A 6027-nucleotide genomic window follows, 5' to 3' on the forward strand; every position below is an offset into this window, starting at 1 on the left:
TATATATGCTAAGACAATGGCAGCTGAGCTGGATTACATGTCTAAGTTGTGAAAGCTATTGTTTTGTTGGCGAGTGTGAGATTCATGTATTTGCAGGAGGAGACTCTAATCACATAAAATACTTTGTAGGAGTTACATGGAGTTAATTCTCAAGATTGCAAAGACACACCTGTGTGTCATTAAAGTGTCTCTTCAAGCCTGTACTTATAAGTTTAGACTGATGTTCTGTATTGATCCTTTAAATCAAATCTGCACTGATATTTCTGTAAAACAAGCTGTTTAACGTACATTTGCAAGCACTAAATAGGCAAATCTCTGTGTATATACAGTCACAGTACCAATGTACTGTACTATGTAAATGCACATAAAAATATTTTTTCTACATTTTTAACCTTTTTAATTTAAAAGTTCTACCACATCCTAAAGAAATTAGTCTGTCTCATTGATAAGGGTTGAAGCTGAAATGTTGCTCAAAGAATTTCCATAAATATCTCAGTTGGTCACTCATGCAACAACAAGTGTGCACATAAAGGGTAAACGGTCTGGAAATCTCCCGTGCAACATAAAACAAAGAGTGGCATGCATTAGACTTTTGTTTATTTTTTATGAACAATAAATAATCATTTTGAACGTTTCACCACTGAAAGAGCAGCAACACAGCCGACCAGAACTCGACAAGGATGACTTGCAAAGGATAAAGCGACTGTTTCTCTTTGAAGCTGTTCATGAGCGAAGTGCAAAACGAAGGCTGAGCAACAAAACATCACCTCTCACGAAACACCAACAAATCAGCTGCAAACTCCAAACATGTCAGCCTCGTCCTCTGTCCATCATGCAGATGCAAATACAGGAGAAAACAAAGCATAAATAGTAAAAAAAAAAAGACTGAATAAATAAATAATTAAATAAATACATCATTATTTGTTCCACATGACACAGAGCAAAACAGTGAAAATAAAATCAGCCTAACAGAAAATAGATCAGAGGTGGACTTCCAGAAATAACTTGAATATTTTTGGAGCTAAACTGCTCATTTGAGATTAAAGAGTCTAAACGCAGCTTATTTTGGACTCAACGAGGCCTTTCAGGAACATCTTCAAGCTGCAGGCAACACAAACCGAACCTACAGTGCGCTACTGTTCGCTGGGCTACAAAACACACGTGAAAGTTGCAGCCGGGCCGAGCCATCAGCAGCCGAGCGCACGGCTGCCCTGCAGGTGTGTGCGTCGGGACACAAACGTGACGTGACGCGCCGGCTCAGTCTTTGCCCTCGGTGCGCGCTCGTCTGAGGATCGAAGAGAAGAAGCTCCGACAGTGTGGAGGCCCCATCAGCATGGGAGCCTGGTTCTTGTGGACAATCTGAATCTGGAATTAGAGACAAAACCAAAATATTTAATTTTACAAGTCTTTTATACGATGATACTGATATTAATGTTCCACAAACAACCACCATACATCACAGTAGCACTTGCTGCTCTCCACTTTCTATAGTATACTTCTAGTGGACACTTGTGTCAGATGTTTTCACTCATAGTGACTACTCAGTCATTTAATGCTGACTGTTGCCTCTCAGTAAGAAGGTCACCGGTTCAAATCCCACCCGGGGGCCTTTCTGGGTGGAGTTTGCATGGTCTCTCCGTGCATGTGTGGGTTTTCTCCTGGTACTCCAGTTTCCTCCCACAGACCAAAAACATGCATGTTAGGCTGACTGGTAACTCTGAATTGTCCCTTGAATGGTTGCCTTGTTTGCCTCTATGTGTCCATGTGATGGACTGAAGACCTGTCCAGGTGTCCCCCGCCTCTCGCACAGTGACTGTTGGGTATGGGCACCAGTGACCCCTGCGACCCGGTGGATGGATGTTTTTCTCCTGATTGCCAAAATCATGTTTATATCCACCACTGATGATGAGTAATTATTAAAGGTTGATCATCTCTTGCCACCACATGTGTGCACGTTTGGCTGTTAGCAAAATATCTGGTGTGCTCATTTTAATGAAACTCTTAAGGTAATCACTGAATATACATCAGCACCTTGTGGAAACAAACCCCCTCAAGGTGGAGGTCACAGATAAGCAACCTTAACAAACACAAAAAATACAAACTTAGTATCTTTAACATTGACTGAGTTGTGTCAAACTGGTTGAAAACAACAAAGTCCATGCTCAATAATCCACGTATACAATCCAACATCTTTCAGTCAGGTCATCTGGACCCTTTCTTTTTTTTGTGCCGAAACGTTTCAGACTGAAACATGTTGGATTGACTGAGTTGTTGCCATTTTGAGGGGGTTGATTATTTGGGGTGGTCAGTTAGCAAAATATCTCATAAATCACAGGACATACTTCATTGAAACGCTCAGATAGTAATTATGGTATGTACATATTGAGCTGATTAACTGAAGGAGTTGATCCATTTCAAGATGGCTTCCACTGACAATCATTCTTACACAAATCAGCTGTACTGAGCTACAACTTGTGGTAGTAGCAGAGAGTGATCCTGAAAAGACACTGAGTGCTGATCATTGTGTGAAATATTCATTTTGGCACCGACTTTGACGTTTGACTCCCACGATCCTGGGCTCTTGGTGTTTTTGTTTGATTTATGAGTTTAGTTTTGTAATCGTGTTGTTTGTGATTCATTTAAGATTCCTTCTTATTGTTTATGTTTATGTTTATTACTTGTGTTTTCCATGTATGCTTCCTTGTGTTTCTTGTCATTCCGAGTACTTTTCCTCAATCAGCTTCTTCTCCTCAGTCGTCCCACATTCACCTTCACCTGTTCCTCGTCACCATTAAGCCACCTCTCTCCAGTCTCCCCACCAGCCTCAGTCCATTTAGTTTTCCAGTCTGCCCCACAGCTGCAGTCTTGCATTGTGGCTTCATTCCCAGTTTGGTTCTCCTTGAGTTTTTGTCATTTTGCATCGTTTACTGACACACAGAACAACAACGCACCGGGACCGCCTGGTATGACTTCTGAAACGTGATCAATAAGGACCAGGATGGCTGCAAGTTATTTTAAACAAGTTTCTGATCAAAGAGAAACTCACAGAAGATTTAACAGCTAGAGAGATAGTCACCTTCTACAAGCCCAAAGTTTTACTGGAATGTGGAAATTACAGAAGCATCAAACTGCTGGAAGCTGCTCTGAAAGTATACGAAAGGGTAAAAGAAAGGCAGATACGGGAAAAAGTAAAAATCCACTCCAACCAGTTCGGAGTCGTGCCCGGAAAGAGCACGACTGACACAGTTTTAATTTTCTGGCAGGTTCAGGAAAAAGTCTTGGAGGGAAACAATAACAGATACTGGACGTTTGTGAACTTGGAAAAGACTTTCGACAGAGTCCTGCAAGAATAAGTAAGTAAGTAAAGTTTATTTATAAAGCGCTTATCACAGACATAAAATCACAAAGCGCTGTGCGATAAAAATCAACGCTAAAATATACAAAGAATAAAACAAGCACAAGAGCTTCAAGAAGCACAATAAACTCATGACATAAAAGCCTGGGTGAATAAAAGTGTTTTCAGTTGCTTTTTAAAAACCTCCACAGAGTCTGAAGCTGCAGGGGCAAACTGTTCCACAGCCTTGGAGCCACTGACTGAAAGGTCCTGTCCTCTTTAGTTTTCAGCCGTGTACGTGGAACATCCAAGAGGTTCTGTGACTGGGAACGAAGGCCACGAGCAGCAGAGTATTTGGTTAAAAGCTGACAAAGATACACAGGAGCCATTTAGAGCTCTGTACGTCAGCACAAGAACTTTGAAACGGATTCTAAACTCGACTGGGAGCCAGTGTAAAGAGGTGGTTTACTGGAGCCTCAGACAGGAAGGCATTATGGAGAAGCTAGTTCTGATTGTTAGTTCCATGTACGAGGTGTTAAAACAACAGTCAGAACTGGCAAAGGCAACACAACAGCGTTTAAAATTAAAGTTGGCGTTCATCAAGGTTCATGTCTCAGCCCACTGTTGTTTATTGTTTTGATGGACACAGTTATTGAGCTTATTAGGAGAGAAGTGCTGTGGAATATGTCGTATGCAGATGGCCTAGTTGTGGCTGGAGATTCTGAAGTTAATCTTCAAGATAGTTTCAGATGGTGGCAGCAGGTCTGAAAATAAAAGCAGCAAAAACAGAGACCATGGTCTGCTCAAAAGCTAACGAGACCTTAACAATTACTGATAATAGAGAAAATGTACTGAAGCAGGTCGAAACATTCAAGTATCTGGGGTCAGTGGTAAATGCCAAAGGAAGCCATGAAGAAGGCGTTAAATGAAGAATTGGTGCGGCGTGGCAAAAATGGAAGAAGCTGACAGGAGTGCTTTGTGACAAAAGGACGGCAATTCATATTAAAGGGGAAGTGTACAAGATGATGGTGCACCCAGTCTTGCTTTGTGGAGCTGAGGTATGAGCATTAAAGAGAAAGGAAGAGGAACTCCTAGAAAGAACAGAAATGTAGATGCTAGGTGGGATTCTTGCAATATCCCTCAAGATGGTGAAATGACGATGTCAGAAAAATGCTTGGCGTGGCATGCATCACGGATAAGATGCAGGACTCAAGAATGAGATGGTATGGGCATGTGCAGCAAATGGAAGATGACAACAAGGTAAAAAGGCTATTGAACACAGAAGTTTTTGATCAACAAAGCAGAGGACGGCAGAAGAGGTAGATGGATACGATCCAGCAGGATATGAAGACACTCTGTCCCACAAGAAAACAGAGAAAAATGGAGAAGGAGGATCCATGTGGCCGACACACCAGCTTTTCTCATCTGGCGATGTGGTCTGGTTTTGTGTGCCCATCTCTTCATAAAGCCTGACAGACTCTCAGACACTACCACACCAAGTTTTCGCTCAACGTTGGCTAAATCGTTTTGTGTTTGCGAAGGTGAACTTTTTGTTGCATCGTCTTGAATCAGGTTGAGCCCGAAGGTTCAGCAGCTAGATGCACATTCAGTGGTTCCTTTCTGAAGGTTTCATGAAGATCTGGCCGGTGGTTCGTGACTTCGTTTGTTTACAGACAAACACACAGACACTGGATATTACATTATCACCCATCTTTCAGGGCAGAGGGCGCTAGATGTTTTTAAAATGCAATTAAATGAAATAAAGGGTTTGCCGTTACTTATAAAACGAAGCTTTGAAACGTTCTTTAATAAACAAAAAAGTTGCTCCTGTTAAAAAAATAAAGCAGCCGGTGTAAAAACAGGATACTCTTATTTTTTCATCCTGGAGTATCTGGTTGATCAGATGTAAAAGGCCTTTTATAACTGGACAAGGCCACAACACAAATAAGTAAAAAACAGCAATTCTTTAAGAAATATGAAGCTATGGAGAAGAAAAGAACGTAAGAACAGGGACACACGCTCCGTTGTTGTGGTGTGCGTTTAAAGACGGAGCTGTATTTTAAAGCAGCTGAAGATGTCAGAGATGATCACACAGGGGACTGAAATAATCGAGCTCAGTTGAAATAAAGGCATAAATAACTTCTTAAAAGTTGTGTGTGAGAGAGAGATGGCTTTACCACGACTAGAAGTAATAATTTCACAAAGTATGGCCTGACAACAAGAGACAAGGACAAGCAGCCAAGAAGCAATAAAGAGCCTTAAAGGAACGAGAGTGGGAAATAATTTGGGTTTTCATTTGAAACAAAATAAAGAAAACAGCTTTAAAATCTTTCATAAAACTGCAACGTTTTTGTTAAAAGTGTTAAACTATTTAGAGAAAACCTTGAAAACAATAATTCTGTTTATTTTTGCTAAGATCTTAAAACGTTCACCTTTGTCTCAAAAAGAAAAAATCATTTGCGTGAACACAACAAATCTCCCCGATGGTTTATTGATAAATGGGCTCAGAAGGTTCAAACTTCTTTATTGTCATTCGCATCACATGTGGTACATGAGGTGGAAGGAAACTGTGCACACCATATACACGTATATCTGGACGTCAGTAACACAACAAGGGAAACCCTGGAGTTAACGGCTCTGCGGGAGCAGTTTATGGTCTGTTAGGGCTGTGTTTTTCAAAGTGGGGGCCGCCA

At 41.1% G+C, this 6027-nt stretch overlaps 1 protein-coding gene across 1 annotated transcript in view; it reads left to right on the forward strand.

The window, feature by feature from the left end:
* dgkb (diacylglycerol kinase, beta) overlaps window positions 1-6027 on the forward strand; it is a 101958-nt gene that overhangs the window by 41804 nt on the left and 54127 nt on the right. The window lies entirely within an intron of this gene.

Source organism: Nematolebias whitei, chromosome 5, assembly GCF_014905685.2.
Source record: "Nematolebias whitei isolate Nwh7 chromosome 5, NemWhi1, whole genome shotgun sequence".
NCBI classification, from domain to species: Eukaryota; Metazoa; Chordata; class Actinopteri; order Cyprinodontiformes; family Rivulidae; genus Nematolebias; species Nematolebias whitei.